This window comes from Myotis myotis, unplaced genomic scaffold (assembly GCF_014108235.1).
Source record: "Myotis myotis isolate mMyoMyo1 unplaced genomic scaffold, mMyoMyo1.p scaffold_m19_p_1, whole genome shotgun sequence".
NCBI lineage: Eukaryota > Metazoa > Chordata > Mammalia > Chiroptera > Vespertilionidae > Myotis > Myotis myotis.
In genome coordinates this window covers 9,852,643-9,877,303 of record NW_023416313.1, presented here as the reverse complement: position 1 = coordinate 9,877,303, position 24,661 = coordinate 9,852,643, and positions in this window count along the sequence as shown.

The following is a 24,661-nucleotide window of genomic DNA, read 5'->3' as shown; positions in this document are numbered from 1 at the left end:
AGAAACATTGATCAGCTGCCTCCTGCACACTCCCCTACTGGGTATGTGCCCACAACCAAGGTACATGCCCTTGACCGGAATCAAACCTGGGACCCTTGAGTCCACAGGCCGACGCTCTATCCACTGAGCCAAACCAGTTAGGGCTGGATCTGTTTTTGTTCATCAGTTTACATTGTTCATTATATTCCACAAATGAGTGAGATCATGTGATATTTATCTTTCTCTGACTGGCTTATTTCGCTTAGCATAAACTCTTTTACACTTTTACTTAACTAGTGTATGTCATATTTAATAAAGTTACAGAGGTATAATGACAAGGATTATTGACATAATTGAATTGGGAATAAACAAAACTGGCTCAGCCTAAGTTCAACAAGTTTGAGTGCCAGGACACCAACAAATGAGAAAGGAGGCTTTCAGACCCTGAGTACTGAAAGGGTTGTGGGTGTCGATGTGTCTTACACCAGGAAGGCGGAGCTCCATTTGGTGACTCTACTGTGTGGTGCTTGCTAAGAGAATTTTTTTTAAAGTATTTTATTGTGGACATATATGGTAGCACATTATTCATAATTTTAGTTATAATCATCTCCTATCACCAAGTAGAATGGAATCTTGCAAAGAAAGGTAGGAAAAAAAGCCTGGGATCTGGAGTAAAAGTCCCAAATATGCAATTTAAAAACATGTGAGTTATAAATCAAGTTTATTTGCAGTATAATTTATGGACAGGCCAACTAGTGGCTAAGTTTCATCACAGCCTAAAACTTGAGTTTCATTTAGAGCTGAGAAAGGATGCAAAGCTGATATTTCCTGTCCTGTCCTTCTGACAAGGGTGTCTGATCGGTCCCCTGTATAAATAGCTGACACGTTGTACATATGTCTGCACATGAGCCAGTACTTAATTAAATCATGAAATTATAAATGGTACTCTAGAGTATTATCTTCAAGAATTGTGCCCCATGAATATTTTATCTGGAATTAAGAACCACATTTATAGAATGTCTGAGAGAAGAACAGACGTCGTAAAGCCCTTGGCATATAGATGGTAATAAAAATGTCAATCATCTTCATATTCTCTATTTTACTAAAATAGTTCCCTTCAGCCCTACTGGTTCATAACCAATTGTTTTCCAAAGTAGTTGTACTGATTTATTTTGTCGCCACCATGGATGAGAGAATAAAGCATGTGGAGATCTTCTCCATATTTTACCAGTATTTAATATTGTCAGACTCTTTTAAAAAATTGCCAATCTAACAGGTAAAATTATATCTCATTATTGTTTTATTTGCATTTTCCGGGTTATTGGTGAAGCTAAAAATGTTGCTATATATTTAACAATCAGTTGTGTTTCTTCTTTTGTGACATGTCTGTTTAGGTCTTTTATTCATTTTTCTATTTAAATTGTTGTTGTGTTGTGTTGTGTTTTCTTTATTTTTATGGGTTCTTTATGACCAAATGTTAATAATAACGCACTTACTTAGTTTGATGACTTTTTTGTTGACATCATCTTAAATTATATGAGAGAAATGTTTTCAAGGACTCTAAAATAAAAAAGCAACCAGGACAGACAGAGGCACATCGTGGGTAAACAAATAAATATTAATTGAACAAATGAATAAAGGACTAACAATACAGGAGCTAAATGCCATTATCACCTAGAACATTTTTCCTGATGATTGTTCAGAAGATATACTTTAAGAATAAAGTTAATCAGATTATAGTTTCAGAAATATATATATATATATTCAAAATAGCATTCCTATAATGATCCAAAAATATGATTCACTCTACTTATGAATTAAAAGCAGTATACTTGCACTAACCGGTTTGGCTCAGTGGATAAAGCGTCAGCCTGCAAACTGAAAGATGGTAATAAAATACCATTTTTATTACCAGGTTCGATTCCAGTCAAGGGCATGTACCTTGGTTGCAGGCACATCCCCCGGGGGGGGGGGGGGTGTGCAGAAGGCAGCTGATCAATGTTTCTAACTTTCTATCCCTCTCCCTTCCTCTCTGTAAAAATCAATAAAGTATATTTAAAAACAAATAAAAATAAATAAATAAAAGCAGTATACTTTTTTTAGCAGTCTTACCTCAAAAACTAAACACTATTTTTGAATGCATGACCTTGTTTAATCCTCCCAAGACTATTTGACTATTTTACAATGAGCAACCCGGGGAAGCCTGCAGGTACCTTGGAAGCATTAATGGGAAGCATCAGGGTTTACTTCTGAGTCTCCTTGACTCCAAATTTCATGTTCTCTCCAGAGGAACATATTTTTGTCTTAATACTATCTTTTCCTTTGGAGGAAGAAAACAAACAAACACACAATCAATATGGGGTCTAAAAAGAGGAAAGAACCAGTGTATACTGATGATATATTTAAATCAGATATTTCCTACACTCATTTGATCATCAAGACATGATGATAAAATCATTAAATCAGCCCCATTTTTATAGGTGAGTAAACTGGAGCTCAGAGAAGTTAAATAATTTGCCAGAAGAAGTCAGATATTAAGACCAAAGTTAATACTTCAAATTGATCTTTAGGCTGTGAGAAATCTAAAGCCAAGGAAGAAAAATGGCCTTATTAAAGGCATATTTAACTAGAAATTTTATATATTTTAAAAATGTCTGAGAAGTTCTTATATTCAATCAATGTCTAATGATAAGGAAACTGAGTCTCAGAGATGTTAGGTAACTTGCCTAAAATAATGAGATCAAAATTTAAAGTCTATTGATTGAACATGATTTCTTCCCATTAGAAAATAGAATTGTTTAGTGGAGGGGACTTTAGAAATAGTTGAGGCTAGGCTTCTAGTTTTATTGATTAAATAAAATAAGGTGTGAAGAAAATGTTCCTGGGAGGCTGGTGGGGAGCAGGAATGCAGAAAGAACACCATTACTTGCTATCCACTGGGAAAGAAGTTTCCAGCTACATTATTAGAAAGTCACTAACAATCTTAAAGAAATTTAATTATGTACAATTAATGATTATGATAACCTTAATTTGGAAATAATCCTACAGATTTCTTGGAGGGATCTCACAGGGGGCTGAGCCTGCTTTTGCAACTTAACAATTCTTCACGCTTGGTAGGCACTCAACTTACGTTGGATAAATGAATGAGCCAATAAATAAGAGAACGTATTTTTAAGGAAGTGCCTATATATTTAAAGGCATATTCTATTTTCAACTTTTTGACAAAAACGGACTTTACTATTTTACCTATTAGGATCTGTATCATCCTTTCCATACAATCAAACTTATATATTTCTAAAAGATACAGTCGTCACTTTGTCAATGGTCTCCTCCATGAGCAGTGATTACTAAAGAATTAAAGTAATGGAAGTAGGATGGGGGAAATGTGTAAAAGACTAGACGAAAGATTCTGAAAATAAATGATGGAGAGATGAGGGAAGTAGTGGCAGGAAGTGAAAATCTGCCTCATTAGAGTTATACATATCTACATGTGCAGGGATATTTGCACATACACATACATTTGGGTGATGGAATTTAACTAAGAAAGGACAGATAAACATAATAGAGTTATTAGAGGAAGTAGTTTTCATAAAGCAATTTAAGGGGATACAGTGTTCCTAAATGCCTAATTCACAGTTATGAACTGTTTACTAAGTGTTAGACATTTTTCTAAATATTGAAGACCCAGCAGTGAGCCAAACAAAATCCCAGGTCTCATTGGGCTCCTGTTCTACAGAGTTTTACTTGTATTATTTTTTTACTAGAGGCCCGATGCACGAAGATTCATGCAAGGATAGGCCTTCCTTCCCCTGGCTGCCCACACTGCCTTCGCTCTGGTCAGAGCTGCCTTTCTGCCTTTGCTCCAGCCCGGAGCTGCCTTCCGCCTCTCACCTTGTCACATCAATTTGCATATTCCCTCCTTATTGGCTGTGAGCACCGCCATCTTTGTTGAGGAGTTACAGTCAATTTGCATATCCCATCTTTATTAGATAGGATACTTTTCCCATTTTGTTTCACAACAAAATGTAATAACCGTACAATTAAACACACACACACACACACTTTAACCAACTGATGAAGGCTAATATCACACAATGTCATGTGGATGTCATGTATCCCTGATATGATGTAGTAAGAAGGGCACTTCACTTACGTGAGATTCTTTCCCAAATCTATATCCCAGTCAAACTGAGAGGGGAAAAAAATCAGACAAACCCAACTGAGGAAAATTCTACAAGATATCTGGCCAATAACCCTTACATCATTAAAAAACAGGAAAATACTACCATAGGCCAGAAGTCTGTGCAATATGACAGTTGAATGCATCCTGGTACCCTGAATTGGATCCTGGGAAAGAGGACATTTTTGGGAAAACTGGTTAAAATCAAAATTAAGTCTGGACTTTAGGTAGTAGTAATGCACCAATACCACTTTCTTAGTTTTGTCCAGTGTAACCATGGAAATATAAGGTACTGATGATGGAGAAAATTAGATGACATGTATATGGAAACTTTCTATTTTATCTTTGTAGCTTTTCAACTTTTCTGTAAATCCAAAAGTAATATAAAACGTATTTTTAAAAACTAATGGCATAAATATTAGAAAACAAAATAGACAGAAGGTAGGGTGTGGGGATGCTATTCACCAGAGTGAAAAATTTAGAGGGTAAAAGCTTGAAAATGTATAAAATGTAAGCACAATAATTTTATGTGGATCTGGGTAACTTTCATCCAGGGAACTCTTGTCCTGCCTTGTATAAATTCTGAAAAACCCCTTCACATACTGGGCTGATTATCTTTGTCAGAAACCATGATTATAATGAATATGGACAAGTTTATGGCTATAAAAGTAAAAGTCAGATGAAAAAGAAACGTGGTTTTTGTCTTTGAAATAGGTGACAAAAGGTGACCACGTGAGAACTTATTTCCCAGACCTTGAGTATCACATGTTAAAAATACATATTTGGTGGGGTGGGGGGAAGTCCTAAAATAAAAAAACATATGTGAGTGAAGAGGTATGAAAAAATAATTTATATCTCCAGAGATTTGGGGAAGTAACTAAAATAGTCAAAGAAGATTACATTTCTTTCATTGAACAAAAGTTGGTGTGAGAATCACTGGGCCATGCCCATATTATTTCTTCTGTGTAGCTGGGGCTCAAAACATGGGCACAATGAATGAATATGATGGAAAGATGAAGCGCTTGAAATTGTCAAAAATTCCACCACGTTAATTTGAGTGGAGGAGATGCTCATGAATGGTTCTGAAGTTAAAAGGATAATAGAAGCAGTAAGAGGTTTAAATTAGGAGTGGTGGGTTCAAAGAATTGAATTTTAATTTAAAGTCAGATATAGAATCTGCCATGTGTGCTGTGTTTTAAAGTCTTGATAGGGCTTGACCATGCAATATGCTAAGTTTCATTTATTCTCTTGTGTGTGATGCATAAAAGGGCTTAAACTCATTATAAAAAGCAAAAACAGAAAAAAATTGAATTTCAGCTCAATATCTGAACCCCACACACTTCGATAATAGCTTCAGTAGCTCCATCTATTCTCTCTCAACATAGATGATGAGAACACTTCTCTCACTGCTTTGCGGGGAATATTAAATTAGACAAAGTTTGTGAAAATGCCTGGCAGAGTGGAGTGGCTTGTAATGGCTGGTACCTAAGGACCTAGCGGAAAGGGATTACTATTGCACTGTTCCTAGTCTAGGTGGGCAAACATGTATCTGGTCTAACCACTCCACCAGGTAATATTGGCATTTTAACAATGTCAGGGTAGACTATGGTAAGACTATACTCTCTGTGACCATGGGATTTTAGATAAGGACGAGTGGGTATAAAATTTCCAGTTCCTTGGAAAGCAGAGTGTTCGGGGGACCCACCCTAAATTTAAGAAGCCATTTTATCTACTGTTAAAAGTTAGTGTCTTGGTGGCTACAAACACATAAAATATATTGGTTTTCAAAAGCAAAAATTATATTCCCTCCACTTATGTAGTTGATATTACACATTAGTCTTATCAGTGTAATAGATGGTTTTCAATAGCACTTTCCTGAGTTGATATAGTAATATAACTTCATTTTGGGTTTAAAAAGTCAGATCAGAACCTGAATAATGTCTCCTTATTTTGTCAAATGCAAAGGGGGCAGCTAGAAATCTGGAAGGGTCATGGGCAATTGTTAGGGGGTGTAATACCAGGAAAACAGCTGGTCATTTATGAAAACTTCTTGCAGTTCCACTATTAGTCAGTTGGGTTTCAATTTTCTCTCACATACTCCAGAAATCCTGCAAACTCATTATTAAAATACAAAACAAAACAAAACAAAACAAAACAAAACAAAACAAAACAGGAATTACTGTGGCTAAAGCTTTGAAGTCCATTTTAAATGTCTCCATCTTAGGCTTTCAATGGTCTTCTGTCCTGGGCTTTTAGTTACAAGAATGTCACAAAAGCTGGAAAAATAGCAAATATTATTACCCTTTAAAATGTGTTTTTCCACTTGCATTACACTACTTAACGCTCACAGTAGTAATCTGTGGGCAATTTCATCATTTCTGTTTTCCAGATGAAGAAACTCAAGCTGAGGGAGGTTAAGTGACGTGTGTAAAGTGACAAGGCAAGGTAGCAGACTTTTAACTCTGTGTCCAGAAATTTTCTCAACCATGCCCTGCTTTTAATGCCTTGGTGTAAATTAATTTTAATTGGCACTTCCTTCCCAGGCCTGTTGGCTTTTAAAAGAGCATAGCAAGTAAAAGGACTCATTCATTGATGCTAGAATTTAAGATGTTATAGCCTTTGAGTAAGTAGATATTAGAGAAAGCAAAAGAACCTTCTGGGTGCTCTGAAAATCACATAAAATTTGGGTGAAGGATACCTATTTGCTTAAAAGATTTATTTTGACAATACCATTCAGTTATGACCCTGCCTTGTTAGTAATATTAGGCATATTTAAATTCTTAAATAACTTCAGACTCTTCTCTTGCTCCAGTAATTGTGGGCCAGAACAGTAGCTATACCATCACCTTCTGTCAACATGACCATTGTCAGATCAGGGGACAGTTACCAGGACAGGAAAGGGGACTTGGAAAGCTCTAACCATTCTAGAAGAGTTCCTCTATTATATCTGATATCCTAAATAACATCAATTGATAATTCCTAATATCAGTATATTAAACATCATTTATGCAGGATTTCAAGAAACTTTACTTGAAAGGAAGAAAATCTAGTGATGAGAACTGAAGAGATTGGAATGTTTTTTTGGCTTTGTTAAGATATAATTGACAAGAATGATTTGAAGAATGGTGCTATTGGAAAGATAATTGTTAGAGATGTTAAACATTTTGAGCTTTGAAACTCTCTGACATGGATAACAAAAAAAGTATAGTAAAAAAGCCATACACTGTGGGATTTTAATGAATACCCAAAATAGTTTAAGGAAAGGCTAACTAGGCAATTAAGCATGGATGTTAATGATGATGATGAAGAAGATGATGGTTTTGATAGCTTTGAGTAGCCACGGAAAGGGAAATGATATGGAAATCATAAAAGACCATTGAAGCGTACCGGGAGAACTGGAATCCAGGCCTGTCTCTGCCACTCACCAGCCTGGTGACTTGGATAATTCATTTACTTCCCCTACGTCTCAGTTTCCTCATCTAGAAATTACTTACTACATTAGACCGAAATCTTTACCTTCCCTCTGGGATGTAAAACATCCCTTACTAAAGAGGTGGAATTATAGGTAGGCCCTCATTCATCTAGCTTAACTTTTATCTGTGCTTCATGCTCTGGAATCAAAGATAATTACAGCCTCTGAATGCCATTCCTACTCCCTCACCTTCCTGGGCTTACACAGTCCAAGGTAGAGACAAATTCACTCACAAGACAAATAGCACAGCCTAGTGGTTAAGGTGCACAGGCCCGGGACAGACCCAAGCTGCCTGAGTGTGGATCCCCACTCTCCGCTTATTAGCTTGGACAAGTCATTTAGCAACTCAGTGCCTCAATTTCCTCAGCTCTAACCTCCCAGAGTCTCAGTTTCCTCAGTGGTAAACTGGATATGAGACTAGCACCTAACTACTAAGTGTTAATATTGACAAATGCATAGCTTTTTTAGAAAAAAATATCTCACATATATGTGATATATGAATGTTTATTAAATAAGCACCATGAAGTGCTATCGGCAGTATATCAGAGGTATAACAACAGAAAGTTTCTCCCACCAGTGGACATGGGGCAATCCCTGAAGACATGTTTGGTTGTCACACTGGGAGGATGTTATGGCATCTAATGGGTAGTTGTTAGGGATGCTTTTAAATACCCTAAAATGAACAGGACAGACAGCCACAACAGAGACTTATCCAGCCCCAAATGTCAATAATACCAAGATTGAGATGTGTCCGTATATCCAGAATAGCAGGGTAACAACAAGGACCAAGGAATCAGTTCTATTGAGGTAGGCAAGAAGCAGGAAGATGTTGTAAACGTGAAGGTAAGTAGGTATTTGAGGGAGATACAGGTCATTTCAGTATAGAAGACCCTGTGACCAAAGGCTTTGAGATGATTTCCAGGTGTGGCCTGAGGCCCTGGGAATCTAAAATCAGTTAAATTACTTCCTATGGTCTCATGGAGCCTAAAGTCAAAGGTAAAATTTGTACTTAATCCATACTTTGCAGTATTAATTCATTTCATCCTCATTACAACACTATAAGATAAATATTATTACCACCATTTTACAGATAAGAAAATAAAAGCATACAAGAGTTTTGAAACTTGTCAAAGATGACACAGTTAATAATTTTAATTTAGCTGAAATTTAATTTAAAATACAAAATAATAGTTTTTATAGATCACATAATACAAAACGCGTGTCCTCTGGTTTACAACACACACACACACACACACACACAAGACTGTTAACATAGAAAGGGGAAAGTAGTGTTTAAATGTTATACATATGAAACTTTCAGTAAGCAAGAGGGAATAAATTGTATGAAAAATCCTTGTTCTTTAGGAGAGCAAGAAATTTGACCCTGTTGCTCCTTCTAAGCCAAAGTAAGGAGGAAAACATCATTAAGTACACAGATACCATGGTCTCATCAAAAGGAAATCAACTGATGTTATTCAAGAGGTGGCAAATATTCCCAGGAGCTCTTTTCTAAAAAAGGAGTTCATCGTAAGGGATGCTGCTCTTCAAGGTAAGATACAGGACCGTTGAACAGACACATCAGGCTGTGTTTAGCAGTCAACCCAGGCTAGTCTTTCTCTAAATAAATAAACATTTAGTGATTTGAGGATGCTGGGAGAGTTTTCTAATATCTATTAATTTTCACCTTAAAAACTGGGTGATGATGTAGAGGATTTAATCAATAGATGAACAATAGGACATTTCCTTAAGGGTCCTCATCTCATAATGTTGGTTTAACTCAACTGGAAAGCCTGAAGCCATGATTAGGCTGTTGCTAAGGATTAAGCCACTGATTTATGGGCGGAAAGAATGTCACCTCCTTCTCCATGAAGGGCTGTTCCTCTCAGCTGGACAGCCTCGGGCTCAGTTCCCCTTCCCTTCCAAACCAAGAAAAACATTTTAATTATGACTTAAACAACTGTTCTGGACAAATCCAGGAAGATGTGCTACAGGAATTCTTCCCTATAAGAGACATGGCAAGAGTTTAACATCAATATATGTTTAATGTATGTTCTGTTTATGCCTGGGGTCCCCTGAGCTTTGAAGGAAACAGCCCGCAACATAAAATTACTTTACTGGTGATATTGTCCAGTAGTGGATTTTTAATTTATCCAATCAACATGTATTAAACACTTACCTAACTTAAACTGGAGTCTTTTCTAACTGGCTTTTATTTTTCTTTTTATTTTTTTTAAATATCAAACAGATCCATTACTGAGCTATTACTGAGATCGAGAGCAGAACAGTAAACGAAGATCTAACGTGCTATGTAAACATAGCATAGTATGTGCATTCATCCCACAGTCAATTATCAAGCACCTACTATGTACTAGAAATTGAACTGAACTCACACAGTAGGCACCAACAACAAATTTCTCTGAAATGCACATATTGACATTGACTGAATTGTTCTCCCCACACCTGTGAGTTTACTTCTCAGTTGGCAAATTGATTTCCCAGCTGCTTTTCTATAGGGTAATGGGTCTCAAATATCTTCCCCCACTACAAAGCCAGAGGGAGGCCTTGCAATACCATAAGGTAAACCCTTGGCCCTAGAGCCACTGGACCCCAGAGTAATTCACATCTGCTCAGGTATTTGATTTACCAGCTCCACAAGCACACCGTGAAGTGAAAAGTCTGACAAATGTGCCCTCTTTACTCCCAGCAGTCAAACCCCTCAGCACTGTCATACAGTTGAAAAATAAAACCTCAATATGCTTACAAATAGCTGCTGTTTCTTATCAGCAGGTCTGTAAGGGTATCCTCCACCTCCCACCACAAACACCCACCACCCCCCCCACACACACACACACACTCACTTTCCCCTCCCACACACACCAGGATTCCTTTTCCTTTCTCCTCTCTCCCCTAAACAAACATGTGCTCCAGGAACACTTTAACAGAATGGAATCAAGGGCAAGCCTAATGCTGCTAACTTCTGCAAACCACATGTCACCCCATCGGGCCCTTTGAGCTGAGAGGTATAGACTGTGTGGAGCAGCAGGCCCTGTCTGGGCTGCAGCTCAGGGGATCAGAGCATGAAAAGAACATGGAAGGTGCCCCGGTAGAGGTCACCTTCACATACTTGAGAGGGATCCAGGCCAGTTTGAGTTAAGTCATTTTGACACATTTCAAACTCCTAGAAAACCAGGTGCTTGGAAGCCAACTTTTTACATATATACATATACAACTACACACACACACACACACACACACACACACACACACACACACACGCACATACACTAGAGTCCCGGTGCACGAAATTAGTGCATCAGGGGAGAGGGTCCCTCAACCCAGCCTGCACCCTCTCTCAATCCAGGACCTCTTGGGGGATGTCTGACTGCCGGTTTAGACCCGATCCTACAGGGATGCCTGTGGGATCGGGCCTAAACAGGCAGTCGGGCATCCCTCTTGCAATCTGGGTTCTCTGGCTCCTAACCGCTCACATGCCTGCCTGCCTAATCGCTCCTATCCACTCTGCCTGCTGCCTGATCACCCCTAACCGCCTCTGCCTTAGCCCCTGCCGCTACAGCATTGTCTGCAAGGACATCCGGAATGATGTCTGTAAGGTCGTTTGGCTGTTCGGTCTAATTAGCATATTACACTTTTATTATTATAGATTATTGATTTCAGAGAGAAGGGAGAGGGACAGATAGAAACATCAATGATGAGAGAGAATCATTTATCAGCTGCCTCCTGCACAGAGGCCCCCCAGGGATTGAACCCTCAACCAGGAATCAAACCATGACCTCCTGGTTCATAGGTTGATGCTAAACCACTGAGCCACACTGGTCAGGCTGGAAGCCAATTTTTGAAATTCCAAGGTCCTGTGAGAGGCTAGCAAAAGGGAGAAGATGCTCTTCAGACTCAAAGTTCAATGTTGCTGCTTGTGGAGACAGTGCTCTCCAAAGTCAAAGGAAGGCTTGTTAGTTTTTAGTGGAGAGAAGAGAGGTGCACAACAGTGTCTCGCTTGTCTTTTCATCTCTGAGTTTTGGCCATAAGACTGCCCTTTCCTGCCTTTAGAGAAATTATCTGAAGATCTTCCTCCGGATGTCAGACAGGCAGTTGGTCTCGGGCTCAGCAGGTCCAGATACACTGACTTACAGTGAAAGTGTTTTGACAGATAAATAATTCTTGGCTGATGTCTCAGGTTAAATATCGACACCTCCCTGCGCCTGCCAGGGCAGCTGCAATGTATGTGACCCTGAGAAGGAAGTCCAGACCATGAAAAAGTTGCAGAACCATCACTGACTTTTCATAGGGGTGATTTGGTCTCAGGGGCACGTTAACTCCTCTAAGAATGTAGCTGGACAGGGCGCTGGTCTTCACATCATTTTTAAAAGTCCATCGAATATGCACCAAGACTCTACACATATTACTAGTATGTCCCCTTTTGAGGAATTTCATAAAGGAAAGAATAGATCGCAATACCTGCTTGGTCAAGAGTTAAAATTGTTCTCTGTTTTATATTTTAACTCAAAATATACTGTGTATGCTGTGAAAAGTGGAATCTCTTGTTTCAAGTACTTTAGAGACAAAAGTCATGAAGCATGAAGTGAAGAGGGGAGTCAGAGAGATCCTGAAAAAAGTGTGTGAGAGAGAAATAGAGTAGAAAGTGGACTATATATACAATGCTCACCACTTATAGAAAGAGATTATTAAGTAAGCTATGGGCATCAAGAATAAAATTAATGTGGATTTGAAAATTATCAAAGCTACTGATCCTTTGCCATTGAATGAAGATTATTACTTTTATTTTGTTATTAAAATAGATGATCCTGATAATAATATAATAGGTTCCAGTTATAGAGTTCCTGACATGTGCTAGACACTGTATCTGCCAGAGAAGTATCAGAATTCTTGTTATAAAGATGATGAAGTTGAGGTCCACTTGTAGGTACTTGCTCAAAAGTGCAATTAGTCTTTAAGCACAGGTCTGTCTGGACCTAAGGCATGTGTTAGTAAAAGCTAGACACACTTGTAGGTAGTTCACTGTCAGTCAGCCTCTCTTTTTATTCCATGACCTACACCTACCAGCAAAGATTTGTGGAGTTTTTACTTTCCGTAGTTTTATAAAATAAAAACAATGGTAGTAGAATTTGCTTTTCAACATATATATTCCCTTTTCCAGAAACACTAACATGATTCCAAAGAGACTTTCTTTAATCCCCAGGCACCAGCCCCCATCCCTACCATGATTCCTATGCCACACTCAGACCTGACTGAGGACCATCTATAGAGTCCATGGCCAGCCCTTATATTATACTAGAGGCCTGGTACATGAAATTTGTGCACTCGGGGGTGGGGGAGTCCCTCAGCCTGGCCTGTGCCCTCTCACAGTCCAGGAGCCCTCAGGGGATGTCCGACTGACGGTTTAGGCCCATGGGGAGCAGGCCTAAGCTGGCAGTCAGGACATCCTTAGCATTGCTTTGGAGGTGGAAGAAGCTCCCACCACCACCACTGTGCTCGCCAGCCGTGAGCCTGGCTTCTGGCAAAGTGATGCTTCCCCTGTGGGAGTGCACTGACCTCCAAGGGGCAGCTCCTGTGTTGAGCAACTTCCCCCTTATGGTCAGTGCACATCATAATGACCAGTAGTTCTTCTGTTCAGTTATTTGCATATTAGCCTTTCATTATATAGGATATACTCTGGTTTATTTATTTGGGCATTGCCAATATGCATCATACTAAAGTCTAAAAAATGTTGCTTTCTAACATCAAATATGTGTATGTTCTGCTAAGTTTTAAAGCAAAGCAAAGCAAATCTGAGTATAGCAGAAGGTGGATTCAATAGACATCCATGCTCAGGATGGATCTGAATGAGAAGAAAGAGTGTGAGCATGGGAGGAAGGGACTGTTGGGTTTGAGTCTCAATTATCACTACTTGTGCAAACGAGCACAATTCAAAAATCTGACTTCCTGGGTTCAGACCCTGTCTCATTCAGTCAGAAATTGGGGATGTCAGTATGTGACTTCACCTCTCGACTCTCAGCTTTATAAAATATAAATAGAGATAATAATAGCACCTGCCTAATGAGGATTAAATAAAATGAGATAATTGATGGTTAGTTCTTAGGACAATTCTTGGCACATATTGTTAAGTGTTAAATTAATGGCAGGTATTATAATTGCTGTTACGGTGATTATTATTAGTGTGGCAATTACTATCAATATCTGTTATCAGTCTCAAGTCCTTCATGAAAACAAAATTAAAGCAGTTATTTTCCAAAATAGATTATACTAACTGATTACATTAGTATTATGACAATATAGCTTTATGAAAAAAAATGAAAGAATTCATGAAAACAATGGGACTAAATGGTAAACCTGATAACCTATAAAATCAGCCCCAAAGATTGAAGATTGTTCATTCCCCCTCCCCCCCTCCCCATGACCAACTACCTGATATCTCACTTGACACAATCACGGAGGGAAGCCGAGAGCCATTTTGGAAATTAGCAACATCAGCTTTAGAGTTAAGCAGACTTACTTCTAAATTCCAGCTCAAATAAAGTTCAGTTTTCTCATCTGTAAAATGGGATGACTAATAACTACCTTGAAAGATAGTCGGAATGATTAAATGCATAATGTCCCAAAATAATAAAAGCTAACACTTCCTGGGCTCTTACTTAACGCCACACAGGGGACCAGGCATTTTTTTGTGGATTAAGGAATTTAATCTTCAGGACTACTTTATGTGGTACATGTTATTTGAATACCTACTTTATGCAATTGCTAGATGTTATTTAAACTAGTGTCTTCCCTGTGCTTAGCATTTCTTTTCACAGACAAAGCCGTTCAAAGACTTCTCTCCCAGGAGTCATTTCATCCCCACATCATCTGCCCAGGTTCCCCACTGCCTGTCTTGCCTGAAGGGCTCCAAACTGAGTGTGGGAGAATTCACCAGAGAGAAAAACCATTTAGTTTTACCTGGGTGACAGCAATTATGCAGAATGACAAAAGAAGCAGTTAAGTTACAAGTTAAGTATGATAATTCACTCCCCCAGGGACTGTCACTCAGACAGGCTCTAGAAAAAAAACAACAGCAAAACAATGGCAGGCTCTATTGTTAACAGTCAGGTCCCTGTAATGCCCTGGCATTCTGAAACAATAAAGTCAAAAATGCTGTCTGCTGTCCCTTGAAACCAAGGACATATGCTATACCTCAAGCTGTCACTGCTGGGAGACTCACCATGGAATGGCCCTCGGGTCACCCCCGTTTGCCATGGCTCCATAGGACCCTCCAAATAACTTATTGCAATCAGAGCTCACCAAGAGCTTTAAAAATACATGAGCCAAGGAGTAGGAGAAACTGTGCCGGGAGCCGGTCCATGCTTGCTGTTTCAAGGGACCTGGCATATATGGCATACTGTTCTTACTATGTTTGCTCACCTTCTTGGCACTATGTGTTTTAACCAAGGTCTCTGAGAAAGGTTGTTTCCCCAGGTAGGGATTTTCCCCTGAAGTTAGGGAGGGAATAAAACCTCTTAACTAAGTGCCAGGCGGGTAATTAATCACTTTAACTATGAACAATCATACTTAAGCTACATAATCTTTACTCCCTGGAATGGAGATAAGAAACGCCCTAACCTTTGTAATAGAGATTGATAGGATTGGAATCAACTGGTATAAATACAGATGTAACAACACAGAACAGACAGACAGAACTTAGAAGACAGAACCTACACAGAATCTAGAGACAGAACCTAGCGAGAGAACATGGCAAAAGATCCTGGACTGAACCTGACTACAGAAATTGGCAAGAGAACCTGACTAGAACCTGGTGACTGAACCTGGCTGAAGAACCTGGACAGAACCTGGCTGGAGAACCTAGCGAGGGAACATGGCTACAGAACCTGGCTGGAGAACCTGGACAGAACCTGAACAGAACCTGGCTGGAGATCCGAAGCAGAACCTCTCTGGAGATCCAGACCAGAACTTGGCTGGAGATCCTGGCTAGGCTGCTGATCAACTGAACATTGTCTCCGTGTCCTTCCTTCTTCGCCGACTCCGTCCACACCTTTGGGGACCCCTGGACCTGCTGGGGTTGGACCCCGGCAAAACTGGATATTAAAGTATGGACTTCCTCAACATGGGACAGTGAGAGTTGGGAGGGACTTGCGTTTTGATGCAAGATATTAGGCTACACAAATAGTGATTGCTATTACTTTTGCACACTAAAAAGCATTTTTTTTTTGGGGGGGGGGGGTCACCAAATAAATAAAAATACACTGTGATTGCCCAAATTCCAGGATTTAGAACATTTTATTGATTTCTAATCCATCAATATCAATTGACTATCTTCATTTCACTTGCTATTTGCTGGAGTCTTAAAGCCAGCATTATGCTAGTTTATGAAAGTTGATGTCAAAGTGGCATATTTCTTGCTTGAAATATATAGCAGCACATAGATTAGAGAGCCTAACAGTTTGGGAGGGTTTACTATGGCTTAATATATGACAAAACATAGAGTAATGCAACCTACGTAATATAGTTTAATAAGATCATAGAGCTAGTTTGCCTGGGTTCAAACCTCTATTCTTCAATTTCTGGCTGTAAAACTTTGGCAAAAATCTCTTAAACTTGTATGCCTCCATTTCTGGGACTGTAAAACGGGCACAATATTTGCCCCTAATCACATGATTATTATTAAATGACTTAATACTTAATAATAAGATCTGTGTAGACATTCAATAGCTCATTAGCCACGTAGTCATTTTTATTTCTACTTTATTGATAATAAAACTGGTGCTTAGGGAAATGCCATAATCTGCTGTGGAAGCCATGGGCCTGCAACTATAGAATCTGGATCTGAGTTGCGTGTTTCTTGCCAATTGAGTCTATTTTCTGAAGAGGAGGATCTTTGAGAAAGAGTCAGTTCTGAAGTCATAGCTCCCACTCTGTACCTCCCTAGCTGCATGAGGACAATCATAACAATTAATTTACAGGAGAGAAGTAAGGATTTTAAGAGATTTTTATGGCAAGAAACAAGCAGAGGTCTCATCTCCTGCAGGCTACTTTTGTCATTCACAATGAAGGGAACGCTGTTTGTAGGTCACCTGGAACTATTGAAAAAATATTTGCTATGTTTTTAAAGGGAAACACGAGTCCTACCCTGTTTTGTTAAGTGGATAGAGCACTGGCCTATGGACTAAGGGTCCCAGGTTTGATTCCAGTCAAGGGCACATGCCAGGGTTTCGGGCTCGATCCCCAGTAGTGGGCGTGTAGGAAGCAGCCAATCAGTGATTCTCTCTCATCATTGATGTTTCTCTCTCCCTCTCCCTTCTGCTCTAAAATCAATAAAGATATATTTTTTAAAAAATAAATTAAATATTTATTAAATCAATAAAGATATATTTTAAAAAATAAATTAAAAGGGAAACATGAGACAGATTCATAGGGGAAATATTTAACAATATTTTCTTTTTCCAAATAGTTTCTTCCTAAAGAAGTATTAATATTAGCCATATTTTTCCATTGATTTTTAGAGAGAGTGGCAGAAAGACACACACACACACACACACACACACACACACACAGAGGGAAATATCAATGTGAGAGAGACACAGCAATTGGTTGCCACCCACACATGCCTCAACCAGGACCGGGAGCCTGCATCTGAGGTACGTGCCCTTGATCAGAATTGAAACCAGGACCCTTTATTCTGCAGGCCGATGCTCTATCCACTGAGACAAACCAGCTAGGACAGGTGTAACTTTTGATAGAGTAAGATCAAAGTTCCTAAGACTAGAAGGATGGGATAAATTGGCTTTCAAGAATGTGTCCCTGCACAAGAATTTAGGCAGCAGTACACTGGAAAGTCAGTGTTCAGAAAAACACATTTTTATTAAGCAGTTGGATGAAGCAGTGTGAGTTAGAGAACTAGTCAAGTAGGAGGAGTTTAAGGTGAGACATAAAAGAGGCCCAGAGGAGACCAGTTTCTGATAAGATACAGAATAAATTGAAATCTTATCAGAAGAGATACCTTGTATGGTTTATACCTGAGTCCTGGGGTGGGAGGGAGGTGGAAGAAGAGCACAGATACCTAAGACTGGGGATTGGGCCAGGAAATAGTGCACCCCAAGCACCACCACTAAAGTATGGTGGGGGATGGGAGGAAAGGTAGAAGAGGTCCCAAAAGTGATGGACCTGCAAGGATGGACTAGGTGCTCACCTCTGTGTCCCCAGAATGTCTGTGTCCTTGTCCAGTGGCTACAGTGTTACCTACAGAGCATGTGTTCATCTTTGCCACCCACCAGACAGACCAGATGCCCCTGTATAAAAGGCCCCAGATCACCAATCATGTGCATCTATGCCCAGCATGGGACAGTAAGTGCCAGTAAGTATTTTTTGAAAAAAAATATGAAGATGAGAATGATGAATTTATTACATATACTTTGGCACTGTCAAGTTTAGGCAAAGAATGATCCAGGCCTGATCTTACAGGCAGAAGCTTAGAAAAATCAGGGTATGGAGACCAAGGTAAAGAGAAAAACCTCTAGGCCAGTAAAGTTTAGCCAAAGTATCTGAAGAACTTTATGAAAAAAAAAAAAAAATATATATATATATATATATATATATATATATATATATATATATATAATTACACTTATCTAAATTCAATATCAGAATATAACATTTGGAGGGTAAAGTACAGGAATATATATTCATTCATTCATGCATTCATTCAATAAGTATCTCCTATGTGTGAAGGGTCTCACTCGGTGATGGATTTGGATGGAAAAACAAAAATAGACACAAGTTCTTCTCTAAAGTTTCTTATAATCTAGAATCAGCTTTGATATTAAACAAAAACATCCTATATAATAAAAGCCTAATATGCAAATTATCCCCTCAACTGGGAGTTCAACTGGTAGTTCAACCAAGGGGCAGAGCCAGCTGCAGGGGGAAGGGAGGCCCCGGCCAGCGGCACTGGCAGGCAGTCGGGGGAAGGGAGGCCCCAACCGGCAGCCAGCAGCCTCTAGGGACCCCACCTGTTCACAAATTTTGTGCACTGGGCCTCTAATATAACAAAAGGCTACTATGCAGATATATAATGAAAGGCTAATATGCAAATAGACCTATATAATGAAAGGCTAATATGCAAATAGACCAAACGACAGAACAACCAAACAACTGGTCACTATGACATGCACTGTCCACCAGGGGGCATGTGTGGAACATGGTGGGTGTTGGCCGCGGTGGGATGGTGGAGCAGGTGAGCGGGGGAATTCCAAACCAAGGTGGGGCACCAGTGGCTGTCATCAGGGCAAGCTTCTGTTAGTTACTGAAAATTGTTTGCTCCCATGTGCGGCTGTCCTGCCTGATGCTCACACCTGCTGCTGGTGCCTGGCACTGGTCCCAATTACTCAGCGCCATCAGTGGGTGTGAGCAGTGGCTGCCAGCCCCGATTGCCCCTGAGGCCTTATCCACCTCCCCTGCTTCTGAGGGGTGATTGGGGCAGCAGCTGCCACTTGCTCCTGCTGCTGGCGCCAGCCCCAATTGCTCTGTGCCATCAGCTGGTCTGAGTGGGGTCGGCACTGTCAGTAGGAGGGAGCAGTGGCAGTGGGAGCGGAGCTGCCGGCAGACAAGGGACCAGGAGCCAACGCAGGAGGGGCCGGGTGGGGGCACAGAGGATGGGCCAAGACCCGCCCCTGTGCCTACTGCAGCCTCACAGACCACATTTTCTTTCAAGGTGCATGAATTTGTGGACTGGGCCCCTAGAGTGTGTGTGTGTGTGTGTGTGTGTGTGTGTGTGTGCTTCCTACATTAAGTTCCCTTACCTAAAGACATCTTTACATTTCCTTTCACAATGGGTTAAAGACTCACCAAGTCTTAGAGTCAGTGAAACAAAGTAAACATTGAGCAGTAGTTGGCTTTCAATACAATGGGGAAGCAGTTTCTTCAGTATAATGGGTCAACTTTCATGGTCATTTAAACCCCAAGCCTCCCAAACATTACTCTAAACAACTTTTGATGACTCTATATCCCACTTTCAGCCTAGGAACTGCAATTCACTTTTAACCATCTATATGACAAGTAGCGTGGAAAACCCAAAAAAGTCATTCCAACTTACAGTTCTCCTAATGTGGTAGCCCATAATAGATTACAGCCTACCTAAATGACCTTATTTCTCATATTTCCTCATCCCATTATTTTATACTATCATTCATGTGATTAATATTCAGAGCTTCTGGATGTCAGTGAATATTCTGGATTCAGTTTTATTCAAACCCATGACAAAACTGGGGTTTTGCTTACCTCAGAAAGGTAAGAACTAATCCTCATTTAAAAGAAATTGTAACTGATGGGTGAACTCAATACAACCGCATTCTTTTAAAAATCAGTTGTCTTAGTTACAGAGTATAAAATTTAGTCTCTTCTGAGATATATGGCTGGTGTGGGGAACATTCTGGTTTGCTATTAAGGATGGGTTCAGAGTAAACATTTAGAGTGGCCATGCATCCTGAGTGGATGACTCACTCCCTGAGCTTATGCTTCTGTGTAGGTGTTCCTTTAGACTCAGAGGTCACAGAGTGGGAAGCAGGGTGGAAAAAGAAACCTGGGCGTTTGCCACGTTGGGCCATTTTGAGCTGAAGGGATCAGAGATATGAAACTCTCTTCTCCAGTTGAGAAATCTCTAGAATGTTCCATGCAGTAATCACTGTTGTGTAGCACAGTCTCCCACTTCCCTTGCCAGGCCTTCCAGAAGTTTCTGCCACTGATGCTGCTGACATTAGCAACATTTGCCTTTGACATCCAACAACTTCCACTTCATCTCTGTATTTCTCTACGTTGGAGCCCTGCACTATCATGATAATGCTAAGCGCTCTTGCTCATTATTTTTAGGGATTTTGCAGGACATACTATTTTTAAAGTCAAATCTATTTGTTACTTCTATCATCTCCTCTTTTTCTTTCAAGTAAACCACACATTCTTTCAACTGATGGCAAAATGAGCCCTCACATAGATTTCTCTGCGTCTTTTATCTTAGTCTTCTTACAATCATAGAGATGAACAAAATGTCAGATTCTGAATCAGTGTGCTATGGTCTGAAGAACACCAAATTGGATTTGAATCCTAGCTTTGCTTTCCAATGACCTTGAGCATGTGAAAGGCAGGCAAGGAATTGCATTACATCTGAAGAGCTATCTGGTCACTTATAGATCTATTTCTAAATCTCTAAATTCTGAAATTTTATCTAGGAGTATATGTAGCATAATTTATCTCCAAAGAAATCAACAATTTAATAGATATATGTGTGTTAATATTTATCCCCAAATCAAGAGAGTAATGCCACCCCCCTTTATTGAGGCCATGGAATGAGTCAGATCAGAATATGAAAGCCACATGCTTTGTCCAACTGTTAAATAACACTTCTGAGAAGCAGATCCCTAAATTTTTAAAACAAAGGGATAATGTCTTTCCTCTGTGATTTGTGTGAGACTGAAACCGAATAATGTATGTGGAAATGCCTAGCATGAGATCTGACACATAGGGGTCAGAAAATAAATGATAGCAATTCTTACTATTATTGACACAGAGCTTTGTTCTTTTCAAAGCTCATTTATATACATTATTTCATGCTACCAGAGTAAGTTAATGCTGCCAAGAAATTTCATTTAAAAAAATATCCCAGGGTCACTGACCTTATAAAATCCCATCCTGAAATGAAGAGACTGTCAACTGATTTCAACTTGTAGCAATAAACTTCTTCAACTTATGTTTCATTCATTCAAATATCTCCTTGACCCAATAGCCTTGAAGCAAGTCTGTCATATTTTATTTATGCAGTCATTAATATGGCAAATATTTATCAAGTAGCAACTGTGTGCCTGGATCTTATTTTTCAGAACATAGACTTTTGTATTCAAAAAGGACCAGGAAAACAAAGATTGGCATAGTATATAGCAAAATGCTTAGTAGTGAGCTTATTTTTTTTAAAAAGGAGAAAGTTTAGGTAATTAATTGTTTATATGAATTTATTAAAAATAAAACTTAATTAGTGAGTAACTATAATAATAGTGCATTATATTTCCACATTGCAGTAAGCTTTTTTTCCACCCTAACCAGTTTGGCTCAATGGATAGAGCATCAGCCTGTGGACTGAAGGGTCCCAGGTTTTTCTGATCAAAGATACATGCCCAGGGTTTGTGGGCTCAGTCCCCAGTAGGGGGCATGAAGAAGGCAGCCAATCAATGATTCTCATCATTGATGTTTCTAGTTCTCTCTTCCTCTCTGAAATCAATAAAAACATATTTAAATTTTTTTAAGTTTTTCCCCCCCAAAAGATGTCTTGGACCCATCCACTTTGCTTCAAACCTACTAAAATCACTGACATTCAAGTCATCTTTATTTTAAGTCAAGGCTCTTAACAGCATTCTCCCACTCATGGTCTCTGCGTTTTCACTTTTTGCATTCTAACAGCCATTTTCTGCACAGCAGTTCAAATTATCTTTCAATGTGAAAATCAGGCCATTTTGCTTCCTATTGAAAACCTTCTAATGCCTCCCAATACATCTCTCCTACACAGCATCCAACAGCTGTCCCAGGCCCTGGTGAACCATATTCTAGCCACAGCAACCTTTGGCCATATTTGGGAGCAGGGGACTTCACACATTATTCATTGTGCCTGAGACATGCCTTCCTGTCCTTGAGGCTGGCTCTTTTAATTAGTTGGAGCTCAGCCCTCTTGCACACCCCTTCTGCAGTTGCCCTCTCTCCCTCCTGTCACTGTCACACTGCATTGCCCCAGCTTGTTTTCTTCCCCTTAACGCTGAATCATTACTTATGAAAATGTCGTCTACTTGTGTGCTTGTGTGTGGTCCAACTTCTCCATGAGTATGTCAACTCCATGAAGCAACAGATCTTGCTATCTTGTTTATCCCTGTCTCACAAGGAAACCCCCACAGAGGGGTTAGTGGTTCTCAACCTGTGGGTTGTGAACAATGAAAATACATCCTGCATATCAGATATTTAGATTACAATTCATAACAGTAGCAAAATTACAGTTATGAAGTAGCAACGAAAATAATTTTATGGTTGGGGGTCACCACAACATGAGGAACTGTATTAAAGGGTCGCAGCATTAGGAAGGTTGAGAACCACAATAAATGGGATTGTACATAGTATCCAGGATGAATATCAGGTCACCCCATTATAATTTGTGTTTTATTACAATTAATGGCTGGAGAAATTGTGCATATAACAAATTTGGTCCTTGTCTCAAGGAGTCTGAAACTAACTCCTAAAACAAGATATTATTATCTCAGGAGTTGTTAGCTATCCAGGAGTTAAATGGCAAGACAACAACAATACAATAATGTAATAAGACTGGATATTTTGGCAAAATAACCAAATAGACAGGAAGTGCTCTGATTTTACAAAGAGAGTTTAAATTCTATGACAAGAATTTTTTTTTTTTAATCTCCAGTAAACACTATCTATTGTTCTTTGAGTTCATGTTGCTTGGTTCTGTGGTTATCTGATTTTTCTGTTTGTTTAACTGAATGCTATAACCTAGAATCTCCTAAAATTGCTATCTTTCATTTATTTATTTTGCAAATTAAAGTTACTTAAAATCAATTCTCTCAACCATTTTAAAAAATGTTCCAAAACCTCTTAAAATACATGAAGATACAAACTGGAGATATTCACAAATCAGCATTGTGGTGAGGGAAGTGGGGCTTTACCAAAGAGGCCACCTATTTGAGAAAATCTTCCTTTTGGGAAGGATTCAAAGAATGTAATTTATATGGCCTGCTTATCATATTTCTTTTTATGGTATTGTACTTTATAGTAAAATATCATCCTGAAAATGCAATTAATCTTAAAATTAATTTAAGACTGTTCCATAAATGATATCTATAATTCCCTCCCCTCCTCCATTTTTTTGGATACAAATAAAACTATCAAATCACCCCTAAGGGGCTCAGTCTTTGTTTTAAAAAATCTATTGAGAGGCATTGCATCTTCAAGAAGATATATAAATAAAAAACCCAGACAACTCTCTTCCTGTTATGTATATTCATTCTCCATATAATATACAAGTTGGACCATTGCTATCTAAAGACAAATTTGGGAGACAAAACTGATCAATATAATGGCCTTCTTATATTAAGTGTCTTCCTTGTGGACCTCTACTCTGCCTTTCACCAACCTAGTTCCATATGAGCCTGCAAATTCTACCCCACAAAAGCATCCTCCCCTAGTCAAGCAAGATGTCATACAGAAAGCACCACATGCCACGATCTCAGTGGTTGCAGGGGCTGGGGAGGAGATGGGGATAAATAGAAGAATTTCTCAGATAGTGAAACTATTCTGTGCAATACGTTTCTCAAAACCCATGCAATATACAACACAAAAAATGAACCCTAGTATAAACTGCAGATTTTGAGTGACAATGATGTGTCAGTGTAGGTTCATTGATTGTAACATGTACCGCTCTAATGGTGATGTTGAAATGAAGGAGGCTGTGCATGTGTGGGTGCAGAGGATGTATGGGGAACGCTACACTTTCTTCTTAATTTTGTGGTGAATCTAAAACTACTCTAAAATCAGAGTTTTTAAAAAGAAACAAAATATGTGACTGTTATGGAAAATATTATAAGTTTTATGTATTCACAAAATTGATCATTTCAAAGGCAATATGTAACAAAATGTATCCAAGAAGAAAAAATAGGCCATAACAGAAAAATATGTAGGGATAACTTGAACAGGTTATCAAAGAAGCTTTTGATAATAAGATTAAAAACTCAAGAGAGGTCACAGTTTGTTTGTTTTTTAATAGGTTTTGTCACACCTTAAAGGAACAGGTAGTTCCTACATGGTAGGTACATATAGAACAGAGGAATAACATACAGCAAGATGTTGAAAGTGGATATCTACAGCTGGTATATTATAAGAAATTATTTTCTTCTTTTTTAGTTTAGTGATTTGTTAAATGTTTATGCAATTAATGCACATAATTATGTATTTTATGTGAAAGTATT